This window comes from Neomonachus schauinslandi, chromosome 14, assembly GCF_002201575.2.
Source record: "Neomonachus schauinslandi chromosome 14, ASM220157v2, whole genome shotgun sequence".
Lineage (NCBI taxonomy): Eukaryota > Metazoa > Chordata > Mammalia > Carnivora > Phocidae > Neomonachus > Neomonachus schauinslandi.
In genome coordinates, this window is record NC_058416.1 from 38,790,844 (window position 1) to 38,808,237 (window position 17,394).

A 17,394-nucleotide genomic window follows, 5' to 3' on the forward strand; every position below is an offset into this window, starting at 1 on the left:
ACTGCAAGGATGCAAACGCTGTATCTTTTGCTATTGTCCCTCAGGTTCTGTTGATATTCTCTCTGTTTTCCAGAAATTCTAGTGATCTGCCTTCAAGTTCACTGATCCTATCCTGTCATTTTCACTCTACTATTGGCCCATCTAGCTAGTATTTAATTTCTGTTGTATTTTTCAGTTCTAAAATTTCCACTTTTAACATCATTTCTATTTCTTTGTTGAGGTTTCCATTTTTTTGTTTCAAGATAATTTGTAATTGCTTATTGAAACCTTTTCATGATGGCCACTCTAAAATCCTTCTCAGATAATCCCAACATCTGATTCATCTAAGCATTGGCATTAGTTTGTTGTATTTTTTCCTTCAAGTTGTGATTTTCTTAGTTTTTGGTATAATGGCAGATAGTCACCCTGTTTACATTTAGCATGCATGTCCTGGACTAATTTCTTGGGCTGTGGTCCCAAAGGAAGTTTAATTTCAGAGCCTTTGCAGTGCTATTTTGGTATGCTTGATTTATCTGATATTGCAGAAGTGCTACTGGTCTCTGTTGGTGCTATTTGAGGGGTGGAAGGAGTTTCCACAAACTAGGCTGGTTGATGTCTTCCCAAGCTGTATGCACTTCCTGGGTTGGGTGCTTTCTGTAGAGGGATTCCTCTTTACCTTCCCCCACCCTATCCCACTGCCCCAATGTCTCTTGTTGGGAAGAGGATTCTCAGCCTAGTCAGGAAGGAGAGCCCTTCCTGGACCTGACATTTGCTGTGATGGGACTTACCTTCCTGTGACAGATGAGAGATGGAGAGCACTACTGGGCCAGGTGCTTGTTGCAACAGGATCCCCCTTTCCAGTGCTATGTGGTCACCCGGTGTCTCCTGGTGGGGGAGGTAATCTCAGGAGAAACACTGTACTTCCCCTGTCTGCTATCATCAGTAGGGCTCTCTATCTATCACTCTTGCCAGTACTGTTGAGTTTGCATGGTGTTGGTGTTGGTTTGATTTATGGGAGGAATTAGCCTCTCTGGGCCACATCCTGTTGTAAGATTGAGGGTCACAAATGCTAGAACTGAATGGCCTTCTTCTGTTGGTCAGGGGGTCAATATGATGCCCTGTTGCTGTGTTATTCCTCAAGCCTAGAGGTCCCTAGCTAGTTTGCCTTTCTCTCCACATCTTTCAGAGTTCTCTGTTGGTTGCCTCTTGTATAATTTTCAGTTTTTAGCTGTACTTGGCAGAGAGGAGCAGAGAAAAGCAAGTCTACGCCATATCCGGTGATCTCCATCTTAACCACTCTCTAAAGAACTATCACAACCAGCTATGGAACTGGCTTAGTCTATTATTTTATATGATGCTGGCAGATCTGGATGGGAAGGCAAGTGTGGGACTTAGTTTTTCCTGTACCTGGTTTAGGCTCAGGGGTCAGTGGCAGAAGAGAATCCAACAGGAAAAATGCTTTCCTTTTCTCATAAACAGAAGTTTCTTATCTCTGCCTGAGGGCTTCCTCCTGCTGCAGAGTATGCTCTGTCCATTAACAGGGAAGTAGGAAATACATTTGATTGTATGAAGATTATACTTCCATAAAGCTGATTAAAAAAAAAAAGCCCAAGATAAAATCTGATTAAATCAATTACTTTTATTACATCAGAAAGATAATTTAAAATCTACTTTTTAAAGATATATCTTTAAAGCTTGTCTTTAAAAGAACATGGGTACAGCTTTTGTCTGATTGAGAGGAATTTAATCCAAAAATAAACTAATACACAGAAAGCTTACAAAGTTTTTTAGGAAATTATTCTAGTAAGAAGGTTACCAAATTGGACTAAAATGAACTTAAAGATTCTCATATGCAAACAGGTGCTAATTCTTATGCAATTGTTAATAGGAAGGAAGGACACCTCTGAGGGCTTCCTTTAAGAGTACAGAGGGCAAAACTATGACACAAATAGAACGAAACACTAGAGAGGCATTTCTGCTGAACCAAGCCTTAATTGAGATGCATCCTGTGTCCCCAGAGTAAGAGAATCTTGCAATATTTTTCCAGGTGAATTTCAGAATTGTTATGGACCAAGGATTGCTTAGCACCTTCCATTCCTCTCATTTTGAAAGAAGTCTATATAGGAGTTATTCTGTTCCTATCTTACTACTGCATTTTGAATGTGTGGGGACAGACAGCTTGTCTTCTTATTTCATAAGTCTATGGATCAAGAGCCACATCGAGAGAACTGTATCTAGATTTGACGCTGACCATAAGATCCTGAGCTACAAGTTTTGCCATACTGGATGATACACTGGGGATCCTGGATTGAGATGAACATGTTTTGCAAGTGGGAAGGATGTGAAATCTGTGGGTAGAGAGCCAACCGTGACTGAATAAAAAACAGCCACACATTTCTTTTCTCCTATAATAAGTGGAATTTATTTCTTCACTCAATGAATCTGCTTTGGCCAATGGAACATTAACAAACAAGTCAAACAGAGGCTTGAAAGGAATTTGCCCTTTGTAGCTGGGGTCCTCCATCCTCCAATTTCCAATGCATATTTTTTACTTCCTTTTGAGCTCTCACTGATAGCATGTTTATGCTAACAATCTATTCAAGACAATTTACACTTTCTCTATCATGTTCATCAAAATCCATCTAGTTGTTACCACTGGGTGATTCCTAAGCCACACCCACATTTTTATGTATTTGTATTTGTTATGGGACCACTCCATTTCCAGGTACCAAAATCTTTATGTTATCTGTAATCATTTAACATTTGCCTCAAAATTTAGCAGTTAAAAAATATACAAAATTCTGGATGTGACTTAACTGGGTCCTCTGTTCATTGTCTTTAGCAACACTAGAATCAGAGTGTTAGCCAAGGGACTATAGCTCTACTGAGCAGGATCCAATTCCACGCCCATGTGGTCATTGGTAAGATTCAGTTCTTTGAGGACTGTTGGACTGAGGGTTTCAAGTTTTCACTGGCAGTTGTCTGTAGGCATCCCTTTCAACATGGGCCTTTTCAACATGGCAGCTTGCTTCATCAAGGTATGCAAGGAGAGAATACAATAGGAGAGTTGACTAGCAATAAAGAAATTGAAACGTTTTGAAACTTAATTAAGACATTTTTATGGTATTCTGTTCGTTAGAAGCAAATTATTAGGTTTAGCCCACACTGAAAGGGAGGTGATTACACAAGGATGTGAAATCTGGGATGTGCGGATCATTGAAAACTCTCTTAGAACTCTGCCTATCAGAAGGAGTCAGGAAGACAGAAGGGTTGGAGTATTTTTTGATATTCCTTCTCTGCTTTGAAACACGTTCTGCATTAGTTGCATCTCTACTAATGGCCTGTCACTACTTTATCGTTCTAGCTCTTACTGGTCTCCAGGAACATTATTTCCTTTCCCTGCCCTTCAAACCAAGGGGTGAAATGTTTTCCTATCATGGGTAGTCTCTAGTTGCTTCAGCCCTTCTTTGTTGTTTCCCTCAACCCTACCCTAACTTTATAGGTGGCTCATTCATTAAAAACTCTTCTAAATGCATCTGAGTCAAATTCTATTTTCTGATGGAATTCTCATGAAGACAATTTTTGCCATGAGGAAGTTCTTATTTTTTATGGGATTAAATTTGCCAATTTTGATTTTCAGTTTCTCTATTGTTACAATACTTTGAAAGACTTTCCCTTCTTTCAGATAAAGAGGATATAACAAAAATTGTTACCCTTATTCCATGTCTATCTCTAGTATGTTTATGGTTTTATTTATCAGACATTTAAATCTTTGATCCACTAAAAACACATAAACAATGAAATTGTTTCTCTGATGACTACCCATTTATTGCAACATTATTTGTTGAATAATATTTATTTCCCCAGTAAGAAATGTCACCCATATCACATAATAAATTCCCATATATATTTATTTTTATTGAAAATAATTCCTGTTATTTAATCTAGATCAGACCATATATAAAAATGAAAATATTTTGCAGTTCAGTCTATGAAGGTGATAAAATGCTAATCCCTGAATCCAAACAAAAGACTGATTTCAGTTCTCAATACAGATGCAAAAGTTCTATATGGAATGTTTACAAATTAAAACTAGGAAAGTGAATTTAAAAACAATAAGAATAAAATAAAGTTTATTCTGCAAACATAAAGATGATTAAATACCAAGAGATCTTTCATCAAAATTTATGATTTCAATATTTCTTGATTATGTCATGAGATACTAAAAAGGCATTTGTTATAATGTAGTAATTACCTTTAATACAATATTGAAACATGAATAAAAATCTATTAAATTTATAAAGACCATATTCAAAAGTCAAGAAGCATTAACTAAATTCTAAAGATCAGAACATCCAGGATGACTCACTATCACTTCTATGACTCAATATTATTTGGTGGTCCTAGCTAAGGCAATTAGAGAAGAACATCTACATGAGAAGAGATCAAAGTATCTTCAGTTGCAATGGTCTGAATCCATACTTAAAAAAACAAAAGATTAATAAAATTCCTATAATTGATGAAAAAATTAGTATTCTGGCTAGATATAAGGTAAATATATAAAAATCAATATGTTTTTTCCTAAACAACCAGTAAGCACCCAGGGATGCTAATTGCAAAAATAATTCATGCAGTGTTGGAGCAAAAGCTACAAAATGCTTAGTATAACTTTAAGGGAATTGTGTATAATATATATAAAATCATTTAAAATATAACTGAGATACACAAAGCCAAACCTAAAAAGATAGATATGTAAAACTAATTATGTTTTTAAACAGAACCCCTATAGCTTTTATGGATTCTGAATGGGTAAAAGAATTTCAAATTTCATGTGGAGAACTAAAAATCTGGGAGTTGCCAAAAAATAATGAAGAAAATAGTGACGGTAGACTTAAAGGGATTAAGCATTTATTATAAAGCCATTGTAATATAAACAGTACAATTTTTACCCAAGACTAGCCGTGAATGGATCTAAGTATAAATAGAAATGTAATGTATGACAAAGATGACATTTTAATTCACTGGAAAATAACATTTAGTCAGTAAACTGTGGTATCACAATTGGCCACCCATGTGAATATACATTAGTCAAAACCTCTATCACACATTATATTCAAACAAATATTCCAGTTGGGTGAAGGGTTCGGATATAATTCAATACAATAATATTAGAATTAAATTTAATAAAACATTTGTTTCAATTTGGTTGGGGACAACATTCCTTAGCAAGACCTGAACTCTAGAAACTATATTTAAAAAAAAAAAGACTTATCAGAGATAAAAATTAAAAATTTAGGTATGAAAAGCAATCATTAAAAAGCCCAAAGACCAATAATGTTCTATGAAAAAAACGACCTTTCATATTATATGCCAACAGAAAATACACCTATGAGAAGAGAATGTCCAAATACTTGTTAGAAAAATAGAGGCTATAAATTAGCAATTCACAGACAAGAAAAAATAACAGCCCAAATAAAAGAAGGCTGCTTAACCTCAAAAGTATTTAGGAAAATTTTAATCAAAGTGAAAATTAGATAATTTCATCCTTCATCCTAGCCATAATTTAAAAGAAAAATGTATCTAGTGCTAAACAAAAGGGAAAGTAGAAAACTGTCCTATATTTCTGATGGCAACATAAAAAGCATAAAGCATAAAAAGCAAGTGGTACAGTAATGTGTATGGTATGGAAAATGAATCTTTTCAGAAATTAATTTCATATAAGTTGATTAAATATTTGGAACCTAACCAACTACTTTGGGAATCTTTCCTATAAAAATAAAATGCAAACATACACACACACACACACACACACACACACAATAGATGTACAGATATACAAGGATGTTTATTATAGCATTGTTTTTAGTAGCAAACATTACAAACAACCAGAATACCGAAATGTTTAATACAGCAGACTGGCTGGATAAATTGTGGTATATCTACAATACAGAATATTAAGCAGTTATTTAAAAGTGTGATATATATTTACATTCATTTACCTGAAGGAAGGTCAGGTGTAGTGTTAAAGTTGCTGTAGTGTTAAGCATAACTGTAGAGTAATATATATGGTATGATTCTATTTTGCTAAAATCTAATTAATAGCAGTATTTTGTCTAACCACAAAAATACAGTGTGTATGTGTATGTGTGTGTAAAAAGCTGGTGGAGATACATACTAGGCTAACATTTACTATCTGAATGGGGATGTGATTCCAATTTTTGTTATTTTTTCATTTCTTCTCTTTGCTCTAATCCTTTGGTTATAGATAATTGTTTATGTTATTTAAAAATTAAAGTAATAGAAATATATTAAAATAAATTGTAGTAAATGTTCATTAATATATCTTGCGTTTTACGAATCAAATGTTCTGCATTTGAATGATCCTAAAGGGGAGTTTGTTGTTTTCTTTTTGGATTACATAAATATTAAGTAATTGTTAATGGCCAAAAGTGTGGTTGAAATAGTGGGAGATATTTGCAATCTTACAAAGGAGGTGATGCTGCTGTCTACCTGACATTTCTTTCAATCATGTTCCCCTTTCCCTGCCACTGGTGCCTCTGACTGTAACAAACACCTATTCTTGAAGGAAATCTGCCAGGATTCTGAAATTTGAATTGTCTGGTGTAGCTGGGAAGGCTGGGCCAGCCACTGGGCCACTGATGGGGTTGAATCAGCATATACCCAGTTGAAGAGATAGATAGGGGGCACTCATAGACAGGTATTTTTTTTTCTATAATTGGCTGGTTTTTAGTCCTTTGTTGACTTTAGAATTTTCTCTTGTCCTTGTGTTTTTATTTTTTTATTTTTATTTTTTAAAGATTTTATTTATTCATTTGAGAGAGAGAATGAGAGACAGAGAGCATGAGAGGGAGGAAGGTCAGAGGGAGAAGCAGACTCCCTGCCGAGCAGGGAGCCCGATGCGGGACTCGATCCCAGGACTCCAGGATCATGACCTGAGCCGAAGGCAGTCGCTTAACCAACTGAGCCACCCAGGCGCCCTTGTCCTTGTGTTTTTAAAACCAGTGCAGGTTCTGATGCAGAACTTTCAAGTATTAGTGAACTGACTTTGCATCCCTGGAATAAATCTTTCCTGGTTATGACTTATCCCATAAATATGGAATATATTCATATATTATGGAATTTTTATTTGTTGCTAGATTTAATCTGCTCATATTTTGTTTAATATTTTATATCTGATTGTGAGATTTATTGGTATGTCATTTTATTTTAATGTATTTGTTTTTGATAGGTTAGTGATGTCCTCACAAAATGAGTTGAGAAGTATTTGTTTCTTCTACTTTCTAAAAGTATTTGCAAAAATAGTTATTATTTCTCTTTTTAAAGTCTGATAGAATTCACCAGTGAAACCATCTGGATCTCAGTTTTCTTTTGGGGATGGTTTTTATGACAAAGTCAGCTTTTAAAATACATATAAAGCTATTCAGATTACTTAACTTTTTTTGGTAAGGCTTTTTTCCCCCTACTAATTTTCCCATTTGATCCATGTTATCAGATTATCAGCACAAAGTTGCTTATAAATTTCATTATCATCCTATTAATATCCATAGGATGTCTAACAATATAATCTTTTCAATTCTGATACTGGTAATTTGTATTTTCTCTTTTTTTCTTGATCAGACTTGCCAGGGAATCATAAATTTCATTAGAGTTTAAAAGGAACAAATTTTGGCTTTGTTAATTTTGTTATTTGATTTATAGTAATTTATGCTTCCTTACAGATAAAGAAATTGAGGCTTGCCTAAAGTCATGTAAATGTGAAGTAGTGAACTGAAGGTATAGAGATCTAAACACAATTCTTTCTGACTCTAAAGCCTGATCTCTTTCCATTTATCTCAGATTTCCTATTTCTCAATTAGACTTTAGTTGTAGAAGCCTCAGCTCTGTATTTTTTATTTACAGCATATAGATGCCAGATACTCTTATTCTTGGAATAGGTCTAGGATAGCTTCATTTTAGTTTACAGAATTCACATCTTTAGCAATTCTCATCATAATTCATTATTATTCAGTATGAAAAAGCAAAATAGCAATAAGAGAAGAATCATGGCTCTGTCCTAACACCACCTACCATTTATTTTCTTAGAGCCACAAAATACATAAAACAATGATGCATTGGTTATACTACCTGCCTATGTGAAACAATTTAGAATTTCTATTCTCCCTTGGAGACAGCTAGAGGAAAAAATGGTTCTTGGCCAGATAAGGGTATCAAGCTCAATTTAGGAGGTTTTAATCTGATGCCTGCCATTCAATTCATATTTATTCCTTTAGAGTTTTTAAAATAATATGCACTATTATACATATGAATGGGACTGGACCCAAGATTTAGAAGTGGCACAAAACTGGCTAGTCCAGCAGGGGGTCTGATCCAGGACTATACCAGAATATTGATTCCTATTCACCAAGAGGCTAGTAAACCAAATGGGAGACCCAAACCAATCTTAGAGTGATGCAGATAGAACCTCAGAATGAACCTACCCTTGCCCACTTCTCCAAATAGAAGACATCCTAGTATATAGTACTAAACCTCTGAGACCACCCTTTAGCTGATTTTATTACAAGATGGGGATTTTTTCAGTATTACAGAATTTCCTTCAGGCAACATTTTATCTGGCAAGCCTTTTGACACTATTATATTCCAAAAACATCCATGTTAGAGTTATAGCTTATAACTCAGATAACAAATACAGTATTTTAATAAAGAGTAACCCAGTTTGCATTATAATTAAAGATACTTCTATTGAATTCATCATAGTTAGGTGAACATATCCATATTAAATTACCTGTAGAATACATCAAACGTGTTGGAGAAGTGAATTTTTTAAAATTATTTTTAAAGATTTTATTTATTCATTTGAGAGAGAGAGTGAGAGACAGAGAGGGTGAGAGAGCACAAGCCAGGGGAGGGTCAGAGGGAGAGGGAAAAGCAGACTCATCCCAGGACCCTGAGATCATGACCTGAGCTGAAGGCAGACGCTTAACCGACTGAGCCACCCAGGCGTCCCTGGAAGTGAATTTTTAAACGTTTAACCTCCTACGTTCCATAGTCATATGAATTTCAGTTAATCTCGATAATAAAGACAAATTAAATTGAGGAAAAAATATAAATGAGAACAGTGTATATATTATAACATTTATAGTTTTAAGTACATATATGACTAAAATAAAGGGAGTTTTGATTTTTTTTTTTTTTACTCCCTAAAAATAGGGTATCCAGATAAAATAAAGGACACTAATTAAATCTGAATTTCAGGTAAATAACAAGCAACATTTTAGCATATTTCACAAATATTGTGCTGAACATACTTATATTAAAAATGTGTTCCTTATTTCTCTAATAATTAAATCTTACTCAGCACCATGTTTCTTCCCCCTTAATATGGGAACCCAGTTAATAAAGAAAAAAATAATGTTTCATTTTTAAGAGTTACTTAGGATATTTCATGTTTGTTTTCAACTAAAGATTTTAGGTAATTTATTTGAACTATAGTCTTCTTTTCCTTAGTAATTTGTTCCTATTTAGATAGGGCACACTTGTGTTAATATGAAAATTGCTGCTTAGAAGAAAAAAAAAAACTTCACAACCTATTTTTTCAAGATCTAATTCATCAAGGTCACTCCTACAAAAATGATTTCAAGCAATTTAAACAGATGGGCAAAGATGCCAATCACATTCAAAGACTTATCTTGACACAGTTTATAGCTCTGATAAGTTTTTTCTGTGGTTCCTTTCTCCATGTGACTTAGTTAAGCCATTGTCCAGAGGTTAAATGCCAGAGTTCTCTGACATTTTGAGCCAGTGAAGAGTATTTTCTTTCTACCTCCCATAAAAAGGTTCTGTTGTGCAAATCTAAGCCCATTTGAGATACATTTGCAATCATCTGCAGAATGAGGGCAAAGGAGCAACAACCTAGAAAAAAATGCCTCCTTCTATCTCAATCATTAATTTTCCCCAGTGAAATCACTCAAAAATTAGATTATGCTCTACATGCTTCATTTCAGATCATATTTCAGATTCTATATTTCTTATTCAGTATATGAGTAGGATATTAAGAGAAAGTTAAACAAGTAATCTGTAAGACAATATTTTCTATGTTAAATGTAGGAGCTTTTCCTAGTAACCCACAGTGCCTTTGTGATTCAGCTGGAGAAAAAAAATCTTCCTGCTGATGCAGAGAATATAGCCTCCAGTTCTTTCTCATCCTTCTAATTAAATACTATCTGAATAAACTGGGATCTTAACTGAAACCAAATTATAGTATCAACATTCAAAATAAAATTAAAAAGCACAATTTAATCATTGCCTCTTACAAATTTGGTAAACATTCCAAAAACTAGGAATCTAAGACTGAAATATTTTAATGTTTTGACATAATCAAAACTAGAAAACCATAAAATTCAAAACCTGATTTTTTCATGGCTTGTATTGGTCATAATCTGATATGGAAACATCTAGACTTTAGTACCTGTGTTGACAGAAGCTAAAAGTGCTACTCAAGTGGCATATCTCTCTCCCGAAGATGAAATATTAAAATATTCTACATTAGAGGCTTTCAATATAGAATAATATTGACAGTTCTCTTTATTGTAATGGACCCAGCATAAATTTTGCTTAATAGGGGCGCCTGGATGGCTCAGTCAGTTAAGCGTCTGACTCTGGGTTTTTGGCTCAGGTCATGATCTCATAGGTCGTGAGAGAGAGCCCTGCATTGGGCTCCCAGCTAAGCAAGGAGGTGACTTGAGATTCTCTCTGCCCTCTCGCTCACGCTCATTCTCTCCCTAAAATAAATAAATCTATTAAAAAAATTTTGCTTAATAAAATTCTAGACAGCACATTAGAGATCACCCTTCTCACTAGCCCTCCGTCCTCCTTCTAGAATTACTCTTCATCCAGTCTTAGATGAAGGCATCTCTTTCATATATCACATGTATCCCTCTGCATTCTAATTTTGGGTATATTTTTCTATTTCCCACATCAAATCATAGCTCACATAAGGAAGTGTCAGTGGCTTTCATCTTTAGTGAGAGAAAAATATATGCCTATGAACCAATCACATGCCACTAGCTAATTAATAAGAGCAGCTCAATTCAGAATGACAATTATAAAGATACTAGCTGGGCTTGAAAAAAGCAGGGAAGATTAACTAGAGAAACTCTTTCTGGAGAAATAAAAGAACTAAAATCTAATCAAGTTGAAATAAAAAAGGCCATTAATGAGGTGCAATCAAAAATGGAGGCTCTAACTGCTAGGATAAATGAGGCAAAAGAGAGAATTAGTGATATAGAAGACCAAATGATGGAAAATAAAGAAGCTGAGAAAAAGAGAGATAAACAACTACTGGATCACGAGGGCAGAATTTGAGACATAAGTGATACCATAAGATGAAACAATATTAGAATAATTGGGATCCCAGAAGAATAAGAAAGAGAGAAAGGGGCAGAAGGTATCTTGGAGCAAACAATAGCAGAGAACTTCCCTAATTTAGGGAAGGAAACAGGCATCAAAATCCAGGAGGCACAGAGAAACCCCCTCAAAATCAATAAAAATAGGTCAACACCCTGACATCTAATAGTAAAACTTACAAGTCTCAGAGACAAAGAGAAAATCCTGAAAGCAGCTTGGGACAAGAGATCTGTAACCTACAATGGTAGAAACATTAGATTGGCAACAGACATATCCACAGAGACCTGGCAGGCCAGAAAGGACTGGCATGATATATTGAGAGCACTAAATGAGAAAAATATGCAGCCAAGAATATTCTATCCAGCTAGGCTGTCATTGAAAATAGAAGGAGAGATAAAAAGCTCCCAGGACAAACAAAAACTAAAGGAATTTGCAAACACGAAACCAGCCCTACAAGAAATATTGAAAGGGGTCCTCTAAGCAAAGAGAGAATCTAAAAGCAACATAGACCAGAAAGGAACACAGACAATATACAGTAAGAGTCACCTTACAGGCAATACAATGGCACTAAATTCATATCTTTCAGTAGTTACCTTGAATGTAAATGGGCTAAATGCCCCAATCTAAAGACAGAGGGTATCAGATTGGATAAAAAAACAAGACCCATCGATATGCAAGAGACTCATTTTAGACCCAAAGACACCTCCAGATTGAAAGTGAAGGGGTGGAAAACCATTTACCATGTTAATGGACACCAAAAGAAAGCTGGGGTGGCAATCCGTATATCAGACAAATTAGATTTTAAACCAAAGACTGTAATAAGAGATAAGGAAGGACACTATATCCTACTTAAAGGGTCTATCCAACAAGGTCTAACAATTGTAAATATCTGTGCCCCTAACATGGGAGCAGCCAATTATATAAGCCAATTAATAACAAAATCAAAAAAACACATTGACAGCAATACAGTAATAGTAGGGGACTTTAACACCCACCTCACTGAAATGGACAGATCATCTAAGCAAAAGATCAACAAGGAAATAAAGACTTTAAATGACACACTGGACCAAATGGATTTCACAGATATATTCAGAACATTCCATCCCAAAGCAATGGAATACACATTCTTCTCTAGTGCCCATGGAACATTCTCCAGAATAGATCACATCCTAGGTCACAAATCAGGTCTCAACTGGTTCCAAAAGATTGGGATCATTCCCTGCATATTTTCAGACCACAATGCTTTGAAACTAGAACTCAATCACAAGAGGAAAGTTGGAAAGAACTTAAATACATGGAGGCTAAAGAGCATTAATCATTTTAATAATTAATATAAAATTAATATAAAATTAAAATAATTTTAATTCCATGAATTAAAAAAATTCATGGAAACAAATGAAAATGAAAACACAACTGTTCAAAATCTTTGGGATGCAGCAAAGGCGGTCCTAAGAGGAAAGTATATAGCAATACAAGCCTTTCTCAAGAAACAAGAAAGGAACCTAACCCTACACCTAAAGGAGATGGAGAAAGAACAGCAAATAAAGCCTAAACCCAGCAGGAGAAGAGAGATAGTAAAGATCAGGCAGAAATCAATGAAATAGAAACCAAAAGAACAGTAAAACAGATCAATGAAACTAGGAGCTGGTTCTTTTAAAGAATTAGTAAGTTTGATAAACCCCTGGCCAGACTTATCAAAAAGAAAAGAGAAATGACCCAAATAAATAAAATCATGAATGAAAGAGGAGAGATACAAAGAAATACCAAAGAAATACAAACAATTATAAGAACATATGAGCAACTATATGCCAGCAAATTAGATAATCTGGAAGAAATGGATGCATTCCTAGAGATGTATCAACTACCAAAACTGAACCAGGAAGAAATAGAAAACCTGAACAGACCTATAACCACTAAAGAAATTGAAGCAGTAACCAAAAATCTCCCAACAAACAAGAGCCCAGGGCCAGATGGCTTCCCAGGAGAATTCTACCAAACATTTAAAGAAGAATTAATATGTATTCTTCTGAAACTGTTCCAAAAAATAGAAATGGAAGGAAAACTTCCAACTCATTATGAGGCCAGCATTACCTTGATCCCAAAATCAAACAAAGACCCCATCAAAAAGGAGAATTACAGACCAATATCCCTGATGAACATGGATGTGAAAATTCTCACCAAAATACTAGCCAATAGGATCCAACAATACATTAAAAGGATTATTCACCATGACCAAGTGGGGTATATCCCTGGGCTGCAAGGTTGGTTCAACATCCGCAAATCAATCAATGTGATACAATACATTAATAAAAAAAGAACAAGAACCATATGATCCTCTCAGTAGATGCAGAAAAAGCATTTGACAAAGTACAGCATCCTTTCTTGATTAAAACTCTTCAGAGTGTAGGGATAGAGAGTACATACCTCAATATCATAAAAGCCATCTAAGAAAAACCCACAGCAAATATCATTCTCAATGGGGGAAAAACAGAGCTTTTCCCCTAAGGTCAGGAACATGGCAGGGATGTCCTCTATCACCACTCTATTTAACATAGTATTAGAAGTCCTAGCCTCAGCAATCAGACAAGAAAAAGAAATAAAAGGCATCTGAATCAGCAAAGAAGTCAAACTCTCACTCTTTGCAGATGATATAATACTTTATGTGGAAAACCCAAAAGACTCCACCCCAAAACTGCTAGAACGCATACAGGAATTCAGTAAAGTGGCAGGATATAAAATCAATGCACAGAAGTCAGTGGCATTCCTATACACCAACAACAATACAGAAGAAAGAGAAATTAAGGAGTCGATCCCATTTACAATTGCACCCAAAACCATAAGATACCTACGAATAAATCTAACCAAAGAGGCAAAGATTCTGTACTCAGAAAACTACAGAATACTCATGAAAGAAATTGAGGAAGACACAAAGAAATGGAAAAACGTTCCATGCTCATGGATTGGGAGAACAAATATTGTGAAGATGTCAACACTACCTAGAGCAATCTACACATTTAATGCAATCCCTATATCAAAATACCATTACTTTTTTCAAAGAAATGGAACAAATAATCCAAAATTCGTATGTAACCAGAAAAGAGCCCGAACAGCCAGAGGAATGTTGAAAAAGAAAAGCAAAGCCAGTGGCATCACAATTCCAGACTTCCAGCTCTATTGCAAAGCTGTCATCAAGATAGTATGGTACTGGCACAAAAACATACACATAGATCAATGGAACAGAACAGAGAGCCCAGAAATGGACCCTCAACTCTATGGTCAACTAATCTTCGACAAAGCAGGAAAGAATGTCCAATGGAAAAAAGACAGTCTCTTCAACAAATGGTGTTGGGAAAATTGGACAGCCACATGCAGAAGAATGAAACTGGACCATTTCCTTACACCACACACAAAAATAGACTCCAAATGGTTGAAAGACTTCAATGTGAGACAGGAGTCCATCAAAATCCTAAAGGAGAACACAGGCAGCAACCCCTTCGACCTCAGCCGCAGCAAATTCTTCCTAGAAACATCGCCAAAGGCAAGGGGAGCAAGGGCAAAAATGAACTATTGGGACTTCATCAAGATAAAAAACTTTTGCACAGCAAAAGAAACAGTCAACAAAACCAAAAGACAACCAACAGAATGGGAGAAGATATTTGCAAATGACATATCAGATAAAGGGCTAGTATCCAAAATCTATAAAGAACTTATCAAACTCAATACCCAAAGAACAAATGCTCCAATCAAGAAATGGGCAGAAGACATGAACAGACATTTCTCCAAAGAAGACATCCAAATGGCCAACAGAGGCATGAAAAAGTGCTCAACATCACTCGGCATCAGGGAAATCCAAATCAAAACCTCAATGAGATACCACCACACACCAGTCAGAATGGCTAAAATTAACAAGTCAGGAAACGACAGATGTTGGCGGGGATGCGGAGAAAGGGGAACCCTCCTACACTGATGGTGGGAATGCAAGCTGGTGCAGCCACTCTGGAAAACAGCATGGAGGTTCCTCAAAAAGTTGAAAATAGTGCTACCCTATGACCCAGCAATTGCACTACTGGGTATTGACCCCAAAGATACAAATGTAATGATCCCGAAGGGGTACATGCACCCCAGTGTTTATAGTAGCAATGTCCACAAGAGCCAAACTATGGAAGAGCCAAGATGTCCATCAACAGATGAATGGATAAAGAAGATGTGGTATATATATACAATGGAATATTATGCAGCCATCAAATAAATGAAATCTTGCCATTTGCAACGGTGTGGATGGAACTAGAGGGTATTATGCTAAGTGAAATAAGTCAATCAGAGAAAGACATGTATCATATGATCTCACTGATATGAGGAATTATTAATTTCAGGAAACAAACTGAGGGTTGCTGGAGTGGGGGGTGGGAGGGATGGGGTGGCTGGGTGATGGACATTGGGGACGGTATGTGCTATGGTGAGCGCTGTGAATTGTGTAAGACTGATAAATCACAGACCTGTACCTCTGAAACAAATAATACATTATAAGTTAAAAAAAAAAAAAAAACATAGTAGGAAGGGAAAAATGAAGAGGGGTAAATCCGAGGCAGAGAGAAACCATGACAGACTATGAACTCTGAGAAACAAACTGAGGGTTTTAGAGGGAAGGGGGATTGGGGGAATGGGTTAGCCCGGTGACGGGTGTTAAGTTGGGCACGTATTGAATGGAGCACTGGGTGTTATACGCAAACAATGAATCATGGAACACTACATCAAAAACTAATGATGTAATGTATGGTGACTAACATAACATAATAAAATTAAATTAAAAAAAATAAGAGCAGCTCAAGTGAAAAGTTCAGTGGAGTAAGAAAAACAAAAAGAAATTGTAGTAAGTGTTAAATCAGGATAAAAAAGATAATAGATATTTCATGTGCATATAAAAAATAATTATGTGGTCATAAGTTTGGTACCTATAGAAATAAAACCTGAGAAATGATAATTCTGGTTTTAGAAAAGGACAGAAAGTCTTAAATTAGAGAAATTATTATTTCAGGAGTTGTAGTTATGTTGAAAAACTTGACAGATACATATGTATATGTATTTATACATACATCTTTACAGCTATTAAATATATATTAAATGGACACTATTTTTCTTTGTTTATATGTATGTATATATATATACTCTGTATATGTACAAACACCTGTATATTCTGTATACATATACACAAGAAAAAGTTTCTCATTAAACATTTCTCTCCCCTCCCCCATATATTTCTACCTCTATCTCTGTATCTAATGACTTCTTGCAATTTTCACAAACTTACCTATAAAATTCTATATAGTTCTTTTAAAAGATATATTTCAATGGTAATATTTTTTGGCAGTAGAAAATTTGGAAAGTACAGAAAAAGCACACATAGAGTAAATATGGTTTTGACTGATTGGAGGTAATGGATAAGTGGGCAGACAGACTCTGGTATTTGAAATTCAAAAATATGTGATCCTTTTTAAGTGTATTGATCGAATAATGGATCTTATTCTTGCATGCTAGACATGGACTGTGTGCTAATCTGGATTAGAGAGTTAAGAAAAATAGGGGAGGGGCTCCTGGGTGTCTCAGTCGTTAAGCGGCTGCCTTCGGCTCAGGTCATGGAGCCCCGCATCGGGCTCCCGGCTCAGCGGGGAGCCTGCTTCTCCGTCTCCCACTCCCCCTGCTTGTGTTCCCTCTCTCACTGTCTCTCTCTCTCTCTGTCAAATAAAATAAAATCTTTAAAAAAAAAAGAAAAATAGAGGAAAAGGAAAGTTAATGGCTAGTCCTGTAGCCTTTCCTCAAGTTTCATGTGATGATTTGACTCTTGGTAAATTCTCTTGCGACATTAACTCAAGAAATTGTTAGTTGATTACTATACTTGATCCAAGATAAATGGAAATTCTGTCAAGTTCTGTATTTTGGAGCAAGCTTTCTTACTTCCTCGTTGGTATTGAGTACTGAGCAACGGTATTGAAA